The sequence below is a fragment of the Chiloscyllium punctatum genome, chromosome 10 (assembly GCF_047496795.1).
Source record: "Chiloscyllium punctatum isolate Juve2018m chromosome 10, sChiPun1.3, whole genome shotgun sequence".
Lineage (NCBI taxonomy): Eukaryota > Metazoa > Chordata > Chondrichthyes > Orectolobiformes > Hemiscylliidae > Chiloscyllium > Chiloscyllium punctatum.
The window spans coordinates 73,436,507-73,460,529 of record NC_092748.1 but is presented as its reverse complement, the minus strand read 5'-3'; the positions used below and the strand labels follow the sequence as shown (position 1 = coordinate 73,460,529).

The 24,023-nt window shown below is 40.8% G+C and overlaps 1 protein-coding gene across 4 annotated transcripts in view; it reads left to right on the top strand.

The window, feature by feature from the left end:
- The window catches only part of csrnp3 (cysteine-serine-rich nuclear protein 3), a 232,378-nt gene that overhangs the window by 34,926 nt on the left and 173,429 nt on the right, over positions 1-24,023 (top strand). The window contains exon 1 of one of the 4 annotated variants that reach the window (XM_072579510.1): positions 19,907-19,984. The exons of the other annotated variants lie outside the window; for them this stretch is intronic. The gene's annotated coding sequence lies outside the window, so the exon portion shown is untranslated. Of the gene's footprint in view, positions 1-19,906; positions 19,985-24,023 lie in introns of those variants that run through there. 4 annotated transcript variants of the gene reach the window in all.

The window sequence follows — 24,023 nt, the reverse complement described above, 5'->3', positions numbered from 1 at the left end:
AAGGCGTTTGGAATGCTTTCCTTTATTGGTCAGAGTATTGAGTACAGGAGTTGGGAGGTCATGTTGCGGCTGTACAGGACAATGGTTAGACCACTGTTGGAATATTGTGTGCAATTCTGGTCTCCTTCCTATCAGAAAGATGTTGTGAAACTTGAAAGGGTTCAGAAAACATTTACAAGGATGTTACCAGGGTTGGAGGATTTGAGCTATAGAGAGAGGCTGAACATGCTGGGGTTGTTTTCCCTGGAGCGTTGGAGGCTGAGGGGTGACCTTGTAGAGGTTTACAAAATGATGAGGAGCATGGAATACCTATATCCATTACCAATAGTGCTTGTCTGTGGGGTGCCATGATCGTATAGTGGTTAGCACTCTGTGTTGTGGCTGCAGCAACCTTGTTTTAGGTGGCACGGTGGTACAGTGGTTAGCACTGCTGCCTCACAGCGCCAGAGACCCGGGTTCATTTCCTGCCTCTGTGTGGAGTTTGCACATTCTCCCCGTGTCTGTGTGGGTTTCCTCTGGGTGCTCCGATTTCCTCCCACAATCCAATAAAAAATGTGCAGGTTAGGTGAATTGGCCATGCTAAATTGCCAGTAGTGTTAGGTGAAGGGATGAATGTAGGAGAATGGGTATGGGTGGGTTACGCTTCGGCGGGTTGGTGTGGACTTGTGGGGCTGAAGGGCTTGTTTCCACACTGTAAGTAAGTAATCTAATGGATAGGATAAATAGGCAAAGTCTTTTCCCTGGGATCGGGGAGTCCAGAACTAGAGGGCATAGGTTTAGAATGAGAGGTGAAAGATATGAAAGAGACGTTTTCGCACAAAGGGTGGTACGTGTATGGAATGAGCTGCCAGAGGAAGTGGTGGAGGCTGGTACAATTGCAACATTTAAGAGGCATTTGGATGGGTATATGAAAAAGAAGGGATATGGGCCGGATGCTGGCAGGTGGGACTAGATTGAGTGGGATATTTGGTTGGCATGGACGGGTTGGACTGAAGGGTCTCTTTCCATGCTGTGCTAGATTTCTATGAATCTATTTGACAAAGTTGATAAATGAAGGAAGAATGTTGGTGTCATATACATGGATTTTAGTGAAGCGTTTGCTAAGATTCCCCATGGTAGACTAATGGAGAAAGTGAAGTCACGTGATGTGCAGGATGTTCAAGGTAGGTAGATAAAGAACTGGTTGAGCAACGGGAGACAGAGAGTAGTAGTTAAAGGGAGTTTCTCAAAATGGAGAAAGGTGGTGTTCTGCAGGGGTCAGTGTTGGGTCACTTGTTTGTAATGTACATAAATGATCTGGAAGAGGGCACTGTTGGTAAGATCAGCAAGTTTGCAGATGACACGAAGATTGGTGGAGTAGCAGAAAGCATAAGGGATTGTCAAAGAATACAGGAGGATATTGATAGACTGGAGAATTGGTCGAAAAAGTAGCAAATGGGTGTCAATCCAGACACATGTGAGGTGATGCATTGAGGCAAGACTAATTCTAGAGCGAATTATACAATGAATGGAAGAGCCTTGGGAAAAGTTGATGGGCAAAAAGATCAGGGAGTGCAGGTCCATTGTACCCTGAAGGTTGCTGCATAGGTAGATAGAGTGGTCAAGAAGGCATATAGTATGCTTGCCTTCATTGGAAGGGGTGTTGAGTATAAGAACAAGTCATGTTAAAATTGTACAGGACATTGGTTCGGATGCATTTAGAATACTGTGTACAGTTCTGGTTGCCACATTACCAAAAGGATGTAGACACTTTGGAGAGGGTGCACAGAAGGTTTACGATAATGTTGCCTGGTATGGAAGGTGCTAGCTATAAGGAGAGGTTCATTAGGTTAGATTTATTTTCATTAGAAAAAAGGAGATTGAGGGGGGACCTGATTGAGGTTTACAAAATCATGAAGGCTATTGACAAGGTGGACAGAGACCAGCTTTTTCCCCATTGTGAAGGATTCCATAACGCGAGGTCATGCTTTCAAGGTGAGAGGTGGAAAGTTTAAGGGGATACACATGGCAAGTACTTCACACAGATGGTGGTGGGTATCTGGAACGCGTTGCCAGCAGAGATGGTAGAGGCAGACGCGGTAGGTTCATTTTAAGGTGCATCTGGACAGATGCATGAGTAGGTGGGGAGCAGAGGGATACAAATGCTTAGCAATTAACCGACGGGTTTAGATAGTACATTTGGATCGGCTCAGGCTTGGAGGGAAGAAGAGCCTGTTCCTGGACTGTAAATTTTCTTTGTTCTTTAGAACATATAAATATGGGGTTGTGGTGGTATGGTGAAATTCTGGGGAAATGTGAAGTAAAATTTCTGTAAAAGAAGTTAATTTGGTCCAATCACCGCAAGGTGGCAATTGCTTCCCCCCCTCCCCCCGGCCCCCCCAACACCCCGGGAATCTTTCCTATTTTCACTTGCTTGTCCTGTTCCCAAATCTCCCTCATTCTTTTCTTGTTTCTACCTTTCTAAGTGCCTTTGCAGTGCTGACAGAATCCTGCCTCAACTTCTAACCTTGGGAAAAAAACTGCTGCATGGTGTGGACTTTTTATCATTTTTCAGACCAAATTGTTTAGTGAGCAGGGAAATTCACTAACTTTACTGTATTCAATTCCATTTTTGTCAGAGGTTGTATACTTATTTTTCAGTGTTAGTGCCTGGTAAAGGTTTGCTATTGAATCACATGGAATACTGGGAGAACTAGCCATTTGGATACAGAACTGGCTCGAAGGCAGAGAAGTTCAGAGGATGGTGGTGGAAGGTTGCTTTACAGACTGGAGGTCTGTGACCAGTGGTGTACCACAAGGATCAGTGCTTGGTCCACTGCTTTTCATCATTTTATATAAATGATTTGGATGTGAACATGGGTATCATTAATAAGTTTGCAGATGGCACCAAAACTGGAGTTGTAGTGGACAGCGAAGAAGGTTACCTTTGAGTCTAACAAGATCTTGATCAGATGGGCCTATGGGCTGAGGAGTGGCAGATAGAGTTTAATTTAGATAAATGTGAGGTGCTGCATTTTGGAAAAGCAGACCAGAGCAGGACTAATACATTTAATAGTAAGGACATTGGTTAGGCCACTGTTGGAGTATTGCGTGCAATTCTGGTCTCCTTCCTATCGGAACAATGTGGTGAAACTTGAAAGGGTTCAGAAAAAATTCAGAAGGATGTTGCCAGGGTTGGAGGGTTTGTCCTATAGGTACAGGCTGAAATGACTGGGGCTGTTTTTCTTGGAGCTTCGGAGACTAAGGGGTGACCTCGTAGAGGTTTACAAAATTTTGAGCAGCATGGATAGAGTAAATACACAAGGTCTTTTCTCTGAGGTGGGGGAATCCAGAACTTGAGGTTTAGGGTGAGAGGGTAAAGATATAAAAGGGACTTAAGGAGCCACTTTTTTACACCGGGTGGTGTGTATATGGAATGAGCTGCCAGAGGAAGTGGTGGAGACTGGTGCAATTACAACATTTAAAAGGCATCTGGACAGATATAGGAATAGGAGGGATATGGGCCAAGTGCTGGCAAATGGGACCACTCTAGGTTAGGATATCTGGTCGGCATGGGCGAGTTGGACAGAAGGGCCTGTTTCCATGCTGTACCTCTCTATGCAGGGATGCATTATAGAACGGACTTTGCTCTGGTAGATTATTTACAACAATATCAGTGATTTTCGTATTTCTGTAATGTTCTGAAAAACAGAAGCGGTCCAGTTGATATTTGGGATGCAAGGATTACAGTCAGAATGTAAATAAATCAAATTCACCATGGCTCCTTTTGATATATTCACAACATTGAACTTGAAATTTGCCTCTTTTATGCAAATTAACAAATTAAGTGATAGATCATAGAATGATACAGCAGTAGGAGACCACTTAGCCCATCATATCTATGGTCGAGCTAACCAATTAGTCTCTGACACCTGCAGTTTCCCCATCACCCTGTACATTTTTCTCTTCAAGTAACAATCCAATTCCCTTTTAATAGTTACTGCTGAATTTGTTTCCACTCCCTTATCAGGCAATACATCAAGGACCACCAATAGTTGGTGCCAGTTCATGTCTCAACCAAAGTTATGTACTTTAGCAAAAAATAATAAATCATTAGAATTAATTGCAACACAAGAATGTCTACCTGCCAACAAATCACCTTTTCTCAAATGTAATATACATTTGTTTCTGTCTTTGAATTTTGATATTGTCTCAATTCTATTCCAAATGAGTATAAAACTTGGAGTTGAATGTATTTTTGTGCATCAATTTTATGCTGTGCAAGAATTAATCTATGAATATCGTAACGTTCAGGGAACAGGCAGTTCTGAGGGTTGCTACATTTGACTGTTCCCAAATATTAATTGCATTCAGTAACGACGAGGAGCAGGCGTGGGCCTTGTTACGAGGATTTCAATAGGTTACTTAGAGGGGTTTGTAGTTGCTGAACAGTCAATTTTCAGCAATTTGGAGAAAGCCCAATAAGTTTGTGATGAATGGGCGGTTAATCAGATCAGGGAGAAGAGGCTCTGTTCTGAAAATGCTGTAGCAGGCTATAAGCCATTGTGACGTGGCAGAATGTGCCAGGTAGTACTGCTAAGTGCTGGGGTTTACTCTCACTAAGAGTGTAGGGAATGGTTGGGACTTGGAGAAAGCCATATGCTGTTAATAGCTCTTTGCGTCTAAGAGTAAGGGTGAAGAATGCTCACAAGGACTATTTGTTCTATGCAGCTGAGCAAGAATAGAACACATTCTGGATTAGAGGTGCTGGAAGAGCACAGCAGTTCAGGCAGCATCTGAGGAGCAGTAAAATCGACGTTTCGGGCAAAAGCCCTTCATCAGGAATACAGGCAGTGTGCCTGAAGGGTGGAGAGGTAACCTAGAGGAGGGTGGGGGTGGGAAGAAAGTAGCATTGAGTACAATAGGTGAGTGGGGGAGGGGATGAAGGTGATAGGTCAGGGAGGAGGGTGGAGTGGATAGGTGGGAAAGAAGATAGGCAGGTAGGACAAGTTATGGGGACAGTGCTGAGCTGGAAGTTTGGAACTGGGGTGAGGTGGAGGAAGGGGAAATGAGGTAGCTGTTGAAGTGTTCAAGGTGTAAGATGGGACGTTCTTCCTCCTGGCGTCTGGTGGTGAGGGAGTGGCGGTGAAGGATGCCCAGGACCTCCATGTCCTTGGCAGAGTGGGAGGGGGAGTTGAAATGTTGGGCCACAGGACGGTGTGGTTGATTGGTGCGAGTGTCCCAGAGATGTTCCCTAAAGCGCTCTGCTAGGAGGTGTCCAGTCTCCCCAATGTAGAGGAGACCGCATTGGGAGCAACGGATACATAAAATGATATTGGTGGATGTGCAGGTAACACAGACAAGTGAAGAACGAATACTTATTTGGTGAAACTGGAGCCATGGTTGTGAGTAATTGTTGGAGTGTACTTTCAAGAATCAAGGGTCCATAGACCATGGCAAGGAAGGTGAAATACCAAAATACAAGCAATCATTGGTAGTTGGTGAGAGACTTTCAAGGCTATGAATTCCAAAGGAGAAAGATTGGAATTTCTTGTAAGTTTTTTTAAATGGGAATTGATGTTCCACATTGAACTAACGTCTGGGGGATGACTGAGACATTGTTGGGTTCAGTACTTGACCATATCTGCTATTTTTATATAGCCTGTGGGTGTTCTACCATAGTTTATCTGCTACCCATATTTACCTCTTGTTAACTCTGGATGTTAGAATATAAGCAGAACAAATAATTGTAGATTGTGTTACTGTTCTAATTTTGTAAATTAAAGGTTATTGTTTGTTCAAAACCTTTGAGTCTTATGGTTTTATTATCTCAGGAAATAAATAGTATCTCTCTCTTTTCGGGAATATTTTTAAAAAAGAAACAAAGAATCAAAAATTGCTGGAAAAATGCTGCTGCTCTGGCAGCATATGTGGAGAGAAAGAGTTATTGTTTCAGGTCCAGTGAGCCACCTTCAGAACAGGGTTTTTTTAAAAACGTTTTTGTCCCGAGCCAGATTGTAAAAACTAGGTGTTTTGGTCCAGGATCATAACAACTTTTAACAGCATGTCTCATTATTTTTGTCAATACATTTATTAACGAAGATTAATATTATGTGGATCTATTACTTAAAAGTGGAGTGAAATGGTCATGCAGTTTTACCTGTACTCATGGTCACTGCATAAAACCCATGCTAATGTGAACTACTTGTGGTGAAGCTTTACATTTCTCAGTGGTTTCTGTAATGATAAGACTTGAAAGTGGTCTTTTAGTATGGTCACAAATCTGCAAATTTTACATTTTTTGTTAACTTGTCCAGCTTGTTTCATGATCCCTTTCCAGTGCATCTTGAAGGGCCAGCTTTTTCTTTTAGTATCAGACAGTAACCAACACAAAATGCAATTTTTTTTAATGGTCATTTTAACTCTTAAATCAATAATTACGGCTTGGTGATTGAAAATGACCAGGCAGGCAATAGCATACCTTCCCCTGTGGACCTGTTTAATCTTCCTGCTCAATTCAAACTTTTATTTTGTGACAAGCCGATGTCCGCATGTATTTATTATAGGCCTTGTCCTTAGAGAAATTTGAGTTACAAAGCCCAAGTAGTTGATAACATGAATTACTTACAAAGTTTCTCCTGAATGATAATTAATTAAAATGTCATTGTGGTTTTGGCTGGGTCAGCATTTATTGCCCGTTCCTTGTTTCCTTGAAGAAAATGGTGATGAGCTGCTATAGGTACACCCAAAATATCATACCGCAGGGGGTTATATGATTTTTATTTGATGAAGGGACAATGAAGGAACTGTTACGATATCTCCCCATACTCCATTTATCACTATCTGTTTACAGTGCTTAGAAAATTCTTGCACAAAAAAAACATTTGATTGTTTTTGTAACTAGTTTCCAAGGTTACATGGCCTTAATCCTTAAAGAGCTAGTTGCAACATCTGTTATACTAACAATATAGAAATCCTGTTATTTGGAGAGTTAATCTCAAGAATTACCATAATTTTTGTGGGATATGCTGGTACTTTGACCGTATTGGAAAATCCACTTGTATTGTCTAAAGCAATCATTTAAAATCATGCACTTTTCGGATATTTGTATAACTCAACTCGAGTCACACATCATGTGAGACCTCTTCTGGAGTATCGTGTGCAGTTTTGGTCACCCTTATATTGGAAGGATTATTATTAAACTGGAAAGGGTTCAAAGAAGATTCACCAGGATGTTGCCAGTAATAGAGAGTTAGAGTTATAAAACAGGCAGGGACTTGTTTGATTGGAGCATAGCAGCTTGAGGGGTGACCTAATTGAGGTTTTATAAAATTATGAGGGGCATAGATAAGATAAATGACAACGGTTTTTTCCCCTAAGGTGGTGCAATTCAAAACTAGGGGGCATATTTGTAAGGTGAGAGGAGAAAGATTTAAAATGGTCGTGAGGGGCAAACTTTTTTCCTCAGGGAATGGTTAGTGTGTGGAATGAACTGCCAGAGAGAGTGGTCATTGCAGTTACAGTGAGAACATTTTTTAAAAAATTGGCTAAGTTCATGAGTAGAAGAGATTTGGAGGGACGTGAGCCAAGTGCAGGCAGATGGAACTAGTTTAGTTTGGGAACATAGTCGACATGGACTGGTTGGATTTTATGTTTCCATGATGTATGACTGTTTGTTTGTTTGTTTTTTAAAGTGAAAATGGAGTCTGCTGTGATGCAAATTTGAAGCAAGTTCATTGTCCATAACATAATTTGATTATTATTAGAAAGAACTGATTGTTACTTGTAACTGCGTCTGAGATTTAGGTGACCTCAGAGTATCATGTGATGAAGGAGTGATTCAAACTATTGAGATGTACTGGTTTCATGAAAAATGTTTGCAACTGTATAATGAAGTTAGGAATTGTTAGAAACAGTGTTCTGCCACTTGAGTCCAATGCCAGAAAGCCGGGGTGATAAATGCTTTGTCCATGAACATTGGTCTCAAGGTCTTTTCCCTGTGGCTGGAGGTGGCCTTATGGCATGATCCATTCCTGCGCATTTACGTATGACCTCAGTTTGCTGCTCAGCTCCCTTGCACTGTCAAATTGCTGAAGGTCTTAATGCAAGTCCTCAACACAAACATTGTAAAGCTGTCTTGTATTTTGGCTGCAAGTACAGGATATATAAGTAGGAGTAGAGAATGTGCCCTCCCATTTATATGGTGTGCCAATAATAGCACAAGATAAACATAAGCATGTCACAAAAAAATCCTTCTGTCTTTCTCGCATCTAATAATCCCCAGAAATCCTAGGACAGAAATGGGAACAAGACCCCGAAAATCAGATACGTACCAATTCCTTTCGTGATTTAAAGCAGGAAACTAGTGTTCTTTAGGGACCAAATTTATAATATTCAGTGTTCAATATTTTGCGATTTTGAATTTTCCTTTCTGAGCAAAAGTGATTCAGTGCAAAATGCTATCAGTGTCAGAAGTTGGAAATGGTTTCAACAATGCTACCCAGGTCAGCGATCCAAAGTTCTACCTATGATTAAGGTACCTATATCACAATGGGCAGTGATCATTTGACTTGTACAAAATTGGCTCACCATACCAATGTCATTAATAAGGCTACTTTTTATCTTTAACTTTTAACTACAGGGGTTGACAATACTGTGCCTTTAAGAGAGGAGTTCTCTGCTGTTTCTCTTGCAAAGAGGTGTTGCCACAGTGGTGCTGAAATGTTTCGTTCACACAGGCAGTTGGTAGACAACGTTTGAGTGCTCTCTGTCTCATTTAAAAAAATAATCTAAAAGAATCATGAGTGGGTAGGGCCAGGGCTTGCACAAAACCAGAAAGGTTTTTCATTTTGTTTCAGTCAGTTGAGAAGTTTTGCTGGCTGTTGGAGCTAAAAACTTCAGTTCTCTGCTGATTAAAGTCAAGTCTTGGACAATGAGGCTTCTACTTAAAAATCAAAAGGGACACATTGTTTGTTCTGGACTGGAGAGAGTTAGCATGTGAGAATCATAAGTATTTTGCTGAATTGCATTTTTTTTTGCCAAAGGATGTGTTTATGAGATGCTGCCAATATTGGAACAATTGATGATTAATGGTTATATAATCCATTAACTGGTTACATACTTGGCTTTTTCTTGAAAAGAAAAGTTAGACTAGCTCCATAATATACTTTGGAAGGTCTTGCCTGATCCATAACAAAGGCAGCTGGGGATAAGAAATGAGAGCCTTTTACAGGCTGGATGTAGACATGGTTACAACATGTAGAAGGCACTTGGACATGTACATGAATAGGAAAGGTTTGGAGGAATATGGGTCAGTACCAGTCAAGTGGGACTAGTTTAGTTCAAAATTATGTTTGGCATAGACTGGTTGGACCAAAGGGTGTGCTACCATGATGTCCAGCATGTTAGCCCATTGCAAAAACAAAGTGCTGGGAAAAACTCAGCAGGTCTGGCAGCATCTGTTGAGAGAGAAATATAGATAATGTTTTGAGTCCAGTATGACTTTTTGTATTACTGACTCAGTCAAATCCTGCCTGTGATTTCATAACACATTTGATACATTTTTTTCCCTAACATTTATATTTTATCTTGTGCTATTAATAAAGCTACTTTTGAATTTTGTGTTTATGCAAGACCATGAAGCAAAATAAGGAGGTTAAATACTGTTGCTCTAGCAACCACTTTAGAACATATTTGCTCAGATTTTGTTTTCGGCAGAGAAGAAGTGGTCCTTTGATTCACCTCACTGGCAGCTGCCCAGTGTTTTTTCAGGCTTGTCAGAAGAGATTGCTGATAATCTGGTATTCCTGTCAATGTAGCATCCTCAACAAGTGCTCAGTGGCATCTGTGAAGAGCAAGAGGGAGGCTTTTTATCCATTCAGATTGAGGAATATTCTCTGAGGTATGCACTGTCCAAGAATGGAATCTAGAGTAGGAGTCTTGAATTGGATTGTAGTGATATGCAGATAAACAAATGGAAATACAAATGGGATTTAAGGGGATTTTTTTCTGAGGGATAAAACACCACATTTAGAAAATTAATGTTCAGGGGTGGTGATATTGTTACTACAGCATTTAAAAACTTGCCTAATCCTGAAATGCACTAGCCCTCACTTCTGCAGCCACTTTTAGCATCAAACTAGTGGGGGAAAGCACCCCACATTCATATTGCTGTTATCACTTTAATGCTAAGGTTTGAATTTTAAGAGCCCCTGAGCAACTGGGGCAACGGGATCTATTGACTGAAGTCAAAATGGTTCATCAGAGGCACTACGATAGTTGGGAAAGTCAATTAAAAGGATTGGAGTTAGCATGCTGGGATGCAAAGGGGGACAGTAATTATAGCGGGGTTTAGTGCTGGGGGGGGGGGGGGGGGGTGCTTGCAGCTCTATATGGAGGAGGGATGGAAACAATATGCCATGGGAAAGGGTGGGAATCATCAAATATTAACACCATGATGTCTACTGGGACGGAGATCAGGTAGTGAGTACATCATGATGATTGGCATGGCTAATTGTAGATTCAGGGTGATGTTGGAAGATGAAGACTTAAATGAAAGAGTTCAATAGGAATGTGTGTAAGGAGAAAAATATTACATGATGGCTTGGGCAGTAACCTAGATTAACAAGGACTCACTGCACAAAGTGCAACTTGGCACGCCTTCTGTCCTTGTCTAAATCTCAAATGCGCAATGGGAATGAAAAATGGCTGCCAGCACAGCTGGAGTGAGCAAAGTAAGTGGTTTTGTCTCGCAGAGCACATAGGGTCTGCTTGTGACTAAAGTGAAGCCCTTCAAGTGGCAACTGCCTTAATCAGACACTTGCACTGTATGGATTGAAGCTAACTGTAATCATTACATGTATTTCACATGCAGGGTATAATGTTGAACCTTGCAGAGTACAAAAACAATAAATATGTTCTTGTCAAGTCAAAAATAAAGTTTCTACAATTTTAAAAGCTATGTTAAAGTTAACTCTGCCCATAAAACTAGGCATGCCCAAAGTTCTCAATGATTAGGATAACCAATTCCTACTTGTTACATCTGTTTGCAGTCATTCGTGGAAGTTCTTCAGTGTGAGCTTATTTTTAAGCACATTTTAAATCTTTTTGTCTGTTTAAAAAAAAGTTGAATTTATTCAAAATCTGTCCAGTCTATGCCAATCAAACTAGTAATCTGTTCAGTGTGTTTTAAGTAATTTTCCATGATTGAAAATCAAGGTATTAAGATTAGATACTGTCATTAAAATTGCTGATTTTTTTTGTGTTAGTAAACATGTTTATTAATAAAAGTGCACTAGCTAATGTTTTCTAAAATATATCATTTGTTAGCTGCAAAGAATATAAATAACTATGTTATTTCACTGATCATGCACAATTTTGATTATCGAAATGCATTTTTAGCAGAAGCCTGATCCTAAATCGACATAACTTGTAGAACAGTTCAAAGGCTATTATGTTGGGTACTTTTTCATATTCTTAAAATATTAATTGGTAAACCATTTCTCAACCTTGTTTCTTTCTCTCAAAATGAGAAGACATTACAGGCTTTGTTCTGTAGTTGCAAGTAATATTCTAAAAATGCATTTGTATTTTATCCCTTGTAACAGGCAGGTGGAAAATGAATGAATAAATTGGTGAAAATTAGGTAATTCTGATTATTACTCAAAATAAAGCAAGATACTTCATGTGGAAATATATTCCACAAGTAAAAAGGTCAGTTACTGCGAAGAAGGTCTTAGAATCCTTATGAGCTTCCATTCGTCTGCTTTAATATTTGTTTTTTTTCCTTGATTACAGTCATTATATTTCAGTTTATTATAAATAATTTCTGTTTATGGGAATGTGAAAATTTAAAATTGTTAATCTTTGAACAAGAATGAATCTTAACATAATTGATCTGCCACATGAAAGCAGATCCAGTATTTGCAGTATATATGACATAGATTTTCTGAGAGTTGAACCAGTGTAGAAGATGTGGAAAAGGAACAGAGGGAAATGTGACCTCTTAATTGGTTAGAGATTAGATCAGAATAAATTGACTTTGTTATTTACATACCTAATAATGTCTTCTGAAAACTATGCTTGCAACCTACATTGTGGTATTAGCATTATGGAAATTGCATAAATTGTAAAGGATGAATCAATTCCAATGATTTTTAAAAAGGTGGATTTTTCACCGCATGTCAATGTACATTTAGATTTATGCTGTTTGTTAAATGTCCTTTAGAAAAAAGAACATGAGGTATTGTGCTGCTGTGTTTTATAGTAGGTTGACTCACATTGAAAATATGTTAATATTAAAACTACTCCGGTGTCAGAGTTTGCCATTACATTGTTGAATATTTTTGTCAGCTGGATTCCATGAATACACTAAATAGTATTATTGTTACAATCTGTTAATTCAAACATGTAAAGAAATTAAGGTTATATGCAAAATAATCTTGTTCTACCTTTCCAAATAAAAACTGAGAACTTAATTCCACTTAAATCAAATTAATTCATGTGTGGTTCAATTTTTCTGGCAGGTGTGGACAAAAAACACTGAATTGCTTCTATTCCAAATTGCTTTGCTTTTCTCCACATTTAATTGATGATCTTTTATGAAGGAGTAAGATGACAGACTTGTCGAAGTCAGGATTAATATAATGTAGCACATTGTCAATTTTACCGATGTTAATTTACAGCAAAGATGTTTAGTCTTATGGCCTGCACTTCAGTCTGCAAGAAATTCCAAGGTTTCCAGTGTTGTAATATATCAGCTGATTTACCAGCACAACATTTTTGTACAACTTTTTTTCTTCATCAAATGTTGTTCCTCTTTTCAAGAAGTGTAATAGGGAAATCCCTGGCAATTACAGACCAGTCAGTCTTGTGTCTGTGGTCAGCAAAGTTTTGGAAAGAATTTTGAGGGATAGGATTTATGACTATTTGGCAAAGCATAGCGTGATTAAAGGCAGTCAGCATGGCTTTGTGAGGGGCAGGTCATGCCTCACAAATCTTATTGAGTTCTTTGAGGAGGTGACAAGACAGGTTGACGAAGGTTGAGCAGGGGATGTGGTGTATTCAGCAAGGTATTTGATAAGGTTCCCCATGGTAGGCTCATTCTTAAAGTCAGGGAGTATGGGATACAGGGAGATTTGGTTATCTGGATTCAGAATTGGTTGGCTGACAGAAGGCAGAGAGTGGTTGTCGCTGGCAAGTATTCTGCCTGGAGGTCAGTGTTGAGTGGGGTCCTGCTGGGTCTCTTCTTGGGTCTCTGCTCTTTGTAGTTTTTATAAATAACGTGGTTGAGGGGTGGGTTAGTAAATTTGCAGATGACACAAAGGTTGGAGGTGTCATCGATAGTATCGAGAGCTACTGCAGGCTGCAGTGCGACATAGACAGGATGCAGAGCAGGGCTGAGAAATGGCAGATGGAGTTCAACCTGGATAAATGCGAAGTGAGCAGAGGTGGTACGTGTATGGAATGAGCTGCCAGAGGATGTGGTGGAGGCTGGTACAATTGCAACATTTAAGAGGAATTTGGATGGGTATATGAATAGGAAGGGTTGGAGGGATATGAGCCAGGTGCTGGCAGGTGGGACTAGATTGAGTTGGGATATCTGGTCGGCATGGACAGGTTGGACTGAAAGGTCTGTTTCCATGCTGTACATCTCTATGACTCTAATTCATATCAGTTATGTATGACTCTAAACAGGCATCACTGAAATTTGTGAAAACATTAGATTTAATTTTAGCAATACTTTAATTTTGACCAAAGTATGTTGAATGTGATGAAATAATGACAACCAAGAAAAAGATCAAAATAAGTTACCATGGCTACTAATTGAAAATTATGATTTTTCTGTTCTTGTGCTTTAAATGTTGTTGATCCAGAATTATCTGAACAGTTTGGGGCTTGAGAGGTGGTGATATCCATATCGTTGCTTTATTTAGAAACATATTAAATGGAAATTGTGGCCTTCTAATTTGAATTTCACACACAGCTATATACAGTACCATTTAGTTTGAATCTTATGGTAGAGTATCATTTTGATATATTCATTGTGGTGTTAGCTTTTCTCTTTGAATTGAAATATTTCATACAATGGGATGAATCTTGTGATTTTTGGCGAAGTCCAAGTTATGTCAGAAGTGTGTGTTTTGGAGTGTTTCTTGTAATGAGGCCTTGTGAGTCTTCACTTGCAAGTCTTCACTTGCATCTTTGCAAATTCATCTTATTAATTACTTACCCCACATCAATGACATCTTTCCCATTCGATTTTCACCCCCTCTTACCATGCACTGTTCCTGGAAGAACTTGCCACTGAGCAGATAGCCTAGAATGCATTGGCTTCCCTTGCACCCACTTTTAAAAGCTGGTTGTGGACAGTCAAGCACCATCAGTCTGGAACTGCCCTACACATGGCAGACAGTGGGAAATTAGTTCCGTATCTTGTGGGCAAGGACCTGGTACTTCTGCTCGAAAGGGTGCTGCACTGGCAGGACATCTTCCCCTAGGACCAGCAGTAGAGACAATGACCCCACACCACGCTAGCCTGGTCAGCGCTTACCACGGGTTAAAGTAAACTGAGTCATCTGGAGGAATGTCCAGTAATGTAGGAACAAGGTCAGTACCTTTCTGAACTGTTAGTGCCATCATCTTCTCTCACTCTTTTTGGGGTATTTCTGATGTTGAACTTATTTGCACGTTTCATAAGATGGAAGGGCCCAATATTGATGTGGTGAGTTGTGGCATTAACAAGGCACTTAATAAGAATTAATAACTGTCGGTTGATATCTTGCCTTATCTAGGGAGAATCTCTTCATGCTGATTGTTTAAATAAAAGCATAGTAGATGGAGTGATTTGCTTCTGATGTCAAGATGGATCTTGCCACATTTTGTCACGCAATTCTGCTACATATCTCTTCCTGATGAAGGGCTTTTGCCCGAAACGTCGACTTTCCTGCTCGTCGGATGCTGCCTGACCTGCTGTGCTTTTCCAGCACCACTCTAATCTAGACTCTACATATCCTACCATTGATTGCATCACCCAGACCCCATTAAGATTCTTCAATTTATTTCAATATGATTGGGAAAGGAGGAGGATTGCTGGACTAGCTAACTTAATAAAATTAACCTTTCTATTAATTTTAGATTAATATTACTGATGATAGCAGTGATCTAAAATAGTTAAGACAGCCAAGGGATCAGAAAGATGGTGATTTAATTATTTATCACAGATTATTCCAAAGAAGACAACATTGTAAAAGTAGAACATGTACTTTAAGTAAAAAGACAATAAGACATTGCCACAGAAGTAGGCCATTCAGTCCTTCAAGTCTGCTCCACCATTTTTTGAGATCATAGCTGATCTGCTAATCCTCAACTCCGCTTTCTCACCTGTTCCCCATACCTCCTGATTCCCTTACTGATTTAAAAATCTGTATCTCCACATTGAACACTTAACATCCTAGCCTAAACAACCCTCTTTGGTAGAGGATTGTACAGATTCACAGCTATCTGAGAAAATAAATTTCTCATCTGTGTTAAATGTGCAACCCTTACTCTGAGATTATGCTCTCTGGTCCTAGACTCTTCCCAATCTGTCTATTCTCAAAACATCTTGTACGTTTCAATAAAGTTGCCTCTCATTCTTTTATATTCCATTGCGTACAGATCCAACCTACTCAAACTCTCCTCATAAGACAATCTGTCTACGGATATTAAGTCAGCTTGCTGAGCTGGGAAGATTTGTTTTCAGATGTTTCGTCACCATGACTAGGTAACATCAGTGAGTGCCACCAATGAAGCGTTGGTGGTGTGTCCCTCCTCTGTTTATAGGTCTTGGTTTCTTGGGGTGGGTAATGGTGATGAAACATCTGAAAACAAATCTTCCAGCTCAGCAAGCTAACTTACATCCATAATCATCAACTTGAGTTACAAATCTTCTCAAAACTCGTGAACAATCTGTCTATCTGATATCCACTTGGTGTACTTTCTCTGGACTGCTTCCAATGTCAAGATATCTTGCCTTGGATAAGGACACAAATACTGTTTACAAGGCACTAAACAAACCACAGGAGGAATACTGTAAAGTGTTTTTTTAGCAAAACCTCCCTACATTTATATTCTATTGCCTTTGAAGTAAATACTGACATTCCATTTGCCTTCACATTACTTATGGAACTTGGGTGCTAGATTTTTGGGACTTGTGGACCAAATCTCATTGGTCTGTAGCTTTTTGTAGTCTTTCTCCATGTAAATAATATCACAGGAAATAAAGAGGTAATACATGAACTATCCAAATATGAGGAGAAAATGATTCTTTGTTCAGATGGATTGCATCTACAACTATGCAACAAGAAAACAGGGAAGTGACAGGAGACCCCCTCGTATCCAGATAAGAATTATGTGTCGACTAGTTATCTTGTCTTGTCTTAACGATTCATATTATCTTTACTAAAAGATCAGGTGAAAATAAATCCATATATGGGGTGTATAATTTTGAAACATTCAGCATGGACTTCTAAAAACAAAGCTATGTTCAGCCATGCTTATTATTTCTCAAACCACTGAAGCATATGGTGCCCATGCGCAGCAAGACTGTGACAATATAGAGGATTGTGCGGATATGTGGCAAGTGACAGACAATGAACATCTCTAGCACAATACAATCTAATCACTGCTCCTTGCATTCAATGACATGATCATCATTGAATTACGCACTATGAATATGATTTGGAGATGCCGGTGTTGGAATGGGGTGTACAAAGTTAAAAATCACACAACACCAGGTTATAGTCCAACAGGTTTAATTGGAAGCACACTAGCTTTCGGAGCGTCGCTCCTTCATCAGGTGATTGTGGAGGGCTCGATCGTAACACAGAATTTATAGCAAAAATTTACAGTGTGATGTAACTGAAATTATACATTGAAAAATTGATTGTCTGTTAAGTCTTTCATCTGTTAGAATACAGTGATAGTTTCACCTCTTTCATGTGTAAATCACAAAACCCTTTTTTAAAAGTTGCATTCTCGGGTTAGCTGTTAACAATGGTGATAGCTAGACAATATGTTGAAGGTGTTGGCCCCCTGTGTTCTCTGTCTATGCCATGATGTTTAGATTGATTCTAATTTAAAAAGTGAGATAACAGAGTTCTACATGAATGCATGCAGTTTTTGAGCAAAGTACAATGTAACTCTGCAAGTACAAATTCACCCCACAAAATATATGTGTGAACGTGGGTCTTTGTCTGTCTGTGTGTGTGTGTGTCTGTCTGGGGTGGGGGTTGTGAGTGTAAGAAAGTGTGTGTGTGTGTAGTGAGTGCAGAGTGACTTAATCTGTGAGGGGGTGCGTGTGGGAGTGTGTGTGTCTATAAAGGTGTGTGTGTGTGTGTGTGTGTGTGTGTGTGTGTGTGTGTAGGAATATCTGTGGGTGTGTGTAGTGCAATGGTGATCACTGTAATGTGACATGAACCCAAGGTATGCTTTGGGCTTACCATTGACCAGAAACCAAACTAGACCTGCCGTATAATTACTGTGGCTGCACAAGGAGAACAGAGGCTGGGAATTTCTTTGTAAATCACTCCCCTGTTTCTCCAGTGCCTATTCAAGGCATAGATAAGGATTGTGAAGGAGTATTCTTTACTTGCCTGGATGGGTGCCTCTCCAAAAATGCTGAAGAAGCTTGACACCATCCAAGACAGGGCAGCCCACTTGATTTACACCCAATCCACCACGTGCAACATTCACTAACTCCACTACCAATACACAATGGCAGTAGTGTTTACCATGTACAAGATTCTGCACAAATCACACAGACAAACACCTTTTTGAAATCTGTGATCTCTACTACCTTTTAAAGGACAAGGGTAACAGATGCATAAGATCACCACTTCCTGCAAGTTCTCTTCCAGTACACTCGCCATCCTGACACAGAATTATATTATGGTTCCTTCATAGTCGTTGGGTCAATATCCTGGAATGCCTGTCCTAGTGGCATTGAGGGCTCTTATGCTCCAAGGGATCTAGCAGTTCAAGAAGTAGCTCACACTATCTTTCACAATAGGCAACAGGTGCTGGCTTAGCCAATGACACCCACCTTCCATTTACAAATGAATAGAATGTTGCATTTTTCTCCTGTATCTTTAAATATATTTCATTTTAATGTCATTATTATTTAATTTACCAGTGCAGGAATTTAATGTACAGTTAATTCTGCTACAGCATGTGTCTCTTCAATGCGATTAACCCGTTACTTGTAGAATGCAAATTTTCCTTACCTGTGTTGGCTATAATGTGATTCCGGCCTCATTAGTTAAAGTGGTGTGGCTATTACGCGATTTTCTTAATGTGAGATAGCATGAGAACGGAGCTGCCACATTATATCAGAACTGACTACTGTATTCCAACTTGGAAGGTGAAGCTATAATGTGTTGATTTGTTTTTCTGCTAAGGAAGGCCCAACAGCATCTAACTCCACTTGCAATATTGATTTCTTGAGTCAGTTAACTTAATGCTTTACTTCAAAACACTTTTATTTAAAGTTGCAATTTTCAGAAATGCAATCACAACTTAATGAGGACTTCCCATGCAGCTTCCTCCATGCATAAGAACCATTAAAAGCTTCTAAACCATCCCAAATGGTTCATCTCTTACAAAAACAAACTTTTATTTAGATCCCACGTCAAATGTAACTAATTCTATTATAGCTTGTTTAAACAGTTAGTCAAATTGTCATCTCAGAAACCTCTACTATGATAATGTTAGCTTTTGCAACTCAGCGAGGCCTTCATTATGATGGTATAATAAGCCCTTTGGGAAATGTCAATGAAAAGGTCTATGAAACATGGGCAGATGGCAATTTTTTTTTCCCCTCTAACCTCCTCTGGCTCTGAATGCAGCCCAGCAGCTTTTCTTAATGCCCACTGTTGAATTCATTGTGCAATGCTTTTCCCCCATGTTGAAAGATCAGGCAATTAAAAAAAATAAAGATTGGCATTTGGGGGATACAGTGGCCCAAAAGTAACATCTTTGGGGTTCTAGATTACTAGTTCAATGTTCTGGCGGCATGGGTTTGAATCCCACAATGGCGGATAGTGAAATTTCTATCTAATATAATTTTGAATGAGTGATAGCCTAATGGCAAAAGTGTAACCACTGCCAATTATTGTAAAAATCCCATCTGGTGTATTCATGTCTTTTTTTAGGGAAGGAAATCTGCAATCCTTACCTGGTCTGATCCACATATGATTCCTAACCTACAGCAACAGAGTTGACACTTATAGGCAATTAGGGATAACCAATGATGTGAGGAGAAAGTGAGGACTGCAGATGCTGGAGATCAGAGCTGAAAATGTGTTGCTGGAAAAGCGCAGCAGGCCAGGCAGCATCCAAGGAGAGGAGAATCGACGTTTCTGGCATAAGCCCTTCCTGAAGAAGGGCTTATGCCCGAAACGTCGATTCTCCTGCTCCTTGGATGCTGCCTGACCTGCTGCGCATAACCAATGATGCCCACATTACAGGAACAAATATTGACAAAAAGAATGATCAATGTTTAAGAGTATTTGCCTTTACAGTACAAGTTTGTTGCTCCCACATTTCAAATTATAGCCAAAATATGGTCAGTATGGAACTTCCAAATTCCAATTACCTTTTGTTGTTTGGTTTTCCATCTTGGGTGAAGCAAGCCTGTGCCTCCTGCTTGTGAAAATTAGGTGCCAGAATTATTGACAATACTTTTATATTCTAATCCCATTGATCACTTTTATTTTAAGAGGTTCCCAGAGTTTTCTCTGTTCTATGCAAACCTAGAACTATGTCTCACTTCAGACTTGAGAAAGATTACCTGTTCAGCTGTTAGCTAATGCCAGTATTGCAGTTATTTCATCAATCGTTACTTTATTTTTAAGCTTGGAGATACTAAGGACTGCAGATGCTGGAAGTCCAAGATCGATAAAATGTGGAGCTGAAAGAGCACAGCAGGTCAGACAGCATCGGAGGATCACTAAAGTTGACGTTTCAGGTCAGGACCCTTCATTGGGACTGGGCAGGGGAAGAGAGCTCAGAAATAAATGGGGGTGGTGGGGCTGGGGCATAGGTAGATGAGTTGGTGATAGGTGGATGTGGGAAAGGTAGACACGGGTGATAAATGGAACATGTAGGTGGTTATTATGATTGGTTAGTGGGAAGGGTGGAGCGGATAGGTGAGAAGGAAGAAGGACAGGTTAGGTCAGGTCAAGGATGGTGGGGAGGAGAGGGAGGGCTAGACCTGGATTGAGGTTGGGAGTGGGGAGACTGAATCTGGTGATCTCTCTTGAGGTGGAATATAAAGTGTCCTCCCAGTTTGTATGTGGCCTCATTTTGACAGTGGAGGAGACCCAGGATGGGCACGTCACCAGGAGAATGGGAGAGGAGAGTTAAAGTGGCTGGCTTCCGGAAGGTGATATAGATTAGAGTGTACAGTGTGCAGATGCTCCGCAAACCCATCCATGAGTCTGAACTTGGTCTCTCCAATGTAGAGCAGACCACATCGGGAATAACGGAATCACAGTGCCAGCTTAGAAAGAGTGCTGGTGTACCTCTGTCGGATTTGGAATGATTGTTTGGGACCTTGGATGGAGGGGAGAGGTGTAGGGGCAGGTATTGCACTTCCTCCGGTTGCAGGGAAAGGTTCCAGATGTGGTGGAGAGGTTGGTGGAGAGTGTGGATCTGACAAGGGAGTCGCGGAGTGAACGGTCTCTACAGAAAGCAGGAAGGGATGGGGAAGCTTGTCCATCCTTTAAAAAAGGATCCTAGCATCATATTTGAATTTGTCCTTCAAAACACTCCTGTGATTTTTGACGACAATTGTTTAAAGTTAATAGTTTAGCTGCTTACAATTGACACTGACAACAGCTGTGTATTATAGGAAATACCGGAAGAAAGACCAAGTGCATCCAAACAGCCAAATAAAATTAACATTTTTATTGAGCTTCTTCCCATTCTCTTAATATTTTATGACTCACTGGGTATGAGCACCAAAGCTGCTTATGTTTGTCTCCTGACTTAAAGAATTCTTATTGCTTAATGCTTGATAGTCACAACTTGTCAGTGTTCCTCCTGACTTTATGAAGGATATTTATTGTTGTCTTCTCACGGTCTCTTCTGACCAGTTTCTCCCACACTACCCCCACCACCACCAATTATGAGTCCCTTGCTCTTTGTGACATTTGTTGAATGGTGTGAATCATATCTTTGATTTTAAACAGTGGCCTCCTGCTGTTTGGCAATCTGTCACTCACCAATAAGTCAGCTGCCAAGATCTGCTGATTTTGGGTGGGTAACTGAAGCACTGCTTGCAGCTGAGTCCCAGAAGTTAAAATCTCCCAGGCCGTCTCCTACAAAGGCCAAAAAGATTTTGTGCTTAGCTTGGCCCCATCTGTTTCATTCCGACTCCAATTTAAAGCCGGAGCTAAAATTCATAATATTCGTATCAAAAAGATTAAAATCTTGTGTTGCTGCAAGTGTATATAGGTATTGTGGGAATAGTGAAAAAAAATACATTGGTACCTGATGAAGGGCTCTTGTCCGAAACGTCGATTCTGCAGCCCCTTGGATGCTGCCTGACCTGCTGTGCTTTGCCAGCACCGCACACATGACTCTGACCTCTAGCATCTGCAGTCCTCACTCCCCTCTACCCCTCTACCCCCCCCCCCCCCACCCCTACCAAAAAAATGACCAATTATTTACATAACAAAGTTTTTACATTGACTATTTTAACCTAGATAAATGTGGAACATTGGGTGTACATTTCAATTGAATAAAAATTGGAAACTCATTTAAATTAACAGCCCAAACCTTCTGCTTCATTTTCTCTTCTCTCACCAGCTTACTGTGATTTTCTGAGATACCTAAAAGAAAAAGGTCAGTGTATTAAACAGACCAGGCATTGTGATCAATTCCTTTCTCTGCTTTTCAGGGGTATCAGACAAGGGTTCTCTTTGCTGCAGTCATGAAGAAAGTTTTTTTTTCGTGTTTTCAGGCTATGGGTCCTTTTGAACTTGGGCCTCTTCCTGATGAGCCAGTGGATCTTCTAAATTTCTCTCCTTCCCAAGTTCAGGCCTTCTAGACCTGGATCCATTCAAACATCTGGAAGGGTTCAGCAACCTGGCTTAGAATGGTAAAAACAATGACTGCAGATGCTGAAAACCAAATACTGGATTAGTGGCGCTGGAAGAGCACAGCAGTTCAGGCAGCATCCAACGAGCAGCGAAATCGACGTTTCGGGCAAAAGCCCTTCATCAGGAATAAAGGCAGTGAGCCTGAAGCATGGAGAGATAAACTAGAGGAGGGTGGGGGTGGGGAGAGAGTAGCATAGAGTACAATGGGTGAGTGGGGGAGGGGATGAAGGTGATAGGTCAAGGAGGAGAGGGTGGAGTGGATAGGTGGAAAAGAAGATAGGCAGGTCGGACAAGTCAAGGAGACAGTAACTGAGCTGGAAGTTTGAAACTAGGATGAGGTGGGGGAAGGGGAAATGAGGAAGCTGTTGAAGTCCACATTGATGCCCTGGGGTTGAAGTGTTCCGAGGCGGAAGATGAGGCGTTCTTCCTCCAGGCGTCTGGTGGTGAGGGAGCGGCGGTGAAGGAGGCCCAGGACCTCCATGTCCTCGGCAGAGTGGGAGGGGGAGTTGAAATGTTGGGCCACGGGGCGGTTTGGTTGATTGGTTCGGGTGTCTCGGAGATGTTCCCTAAAGTGCTCTGCTAGGAGGCGCCCAGTCTCCCCAATGTAGAGGAGACCACATCGGGAGCAACGGATACAATAAATGATATTGGTGGATGTGCAGGTGAAACTTTGATGGATGTGGAAGGCTCAACCCCAGGGCATCAATGTGGACTTCAACAGCTTCCTCATTTCCTCTTCCCCCACCTCATCCTAGTTTCAAACTTCCAGCTCAGTTACTGTCTCCTTGACTTGTCCGACCTGCCTATCTTCTTTTCCACCTATCCACTCCACCCTCTCCTCCTTGACCTATCACCTTCATCTCCTCCCCCACTCACCCATTGTACTCTATGCTACTCTCTCCCCACCCCCACCCTCCTCTAGTTTATCTCTCCATGCTTCAGGCTCATTGCCTTTATTCCTGATGAAGGGCTTTTGCCCGAAACGTCGATTTCGCTGCTCGTTGGATGCTGCCTGAACTGCTGTGCTCTTCCAGCGCCACTAATCCAGTACCTGGCTTAGAATGTCAGGAAACGTTCATACTCTGAAGGAAGCAATAATTATTGCCACATGATTGTTAGACAGTAGCAGTAGGAGAGGAAATGGAGCTTGAAGGACATTGTGGATGTTTTGCTTTTTTAAATATTTGTTGATGGATATCCTAGATTTACTGTAATACTACAGTAAGGTTAGAAAGGGATGTTGGTGAGCTTGGGGTAATTTAATGAGATCTTTATGTATATATCCTGCGATGTATAGAGAGATTGCTGATTACTGATTGCCATTACTTATAAGGCTTCTTCACTCTCCCATGGCACTTTTTCTTATAATTGCATAAGGAGCACCACTTGTCCATTCACCACCTCCCTCCTCAATGCTCAAGGCTCCAACAGCTTCCATATGAAGTAATTTTGCACTCGTATTATTTTTCATCTAGTCTACTGCATTGGCTGCTCACATTGTGGTTGCTTTTGTATTGGTGAGACAAAATATCGACTGGGTGATTGTTTTGGGGAACTTCTGCATCCTATCTCTAGGAATGACCCCAACCCCCCAAGTCTCCTTTTATTTAAACAAAACCCCTTGCACTCATGCAAACCGTTCTCTCCTGGGCTTGGGGCAATGTTCCAATGAAACACAAGGCAGTTTGAGGAACAAAATCTCAGTTTTCAGCTAGGCATTTTACAGCCCTTAAGGTCTCAATATTGAATTCAGTAACTGAGAAACTGATGACTTTATGTCTCTCCTCTATTTTTACATACTCTTCTACCTCCTACTCCTTCCTCACACCTGTGTCATGTTGTGTCTTTATCTTTTGCACTTTAGCAAGGACCAATCTCTCCTTTTCACACTTTAGTTTTTTT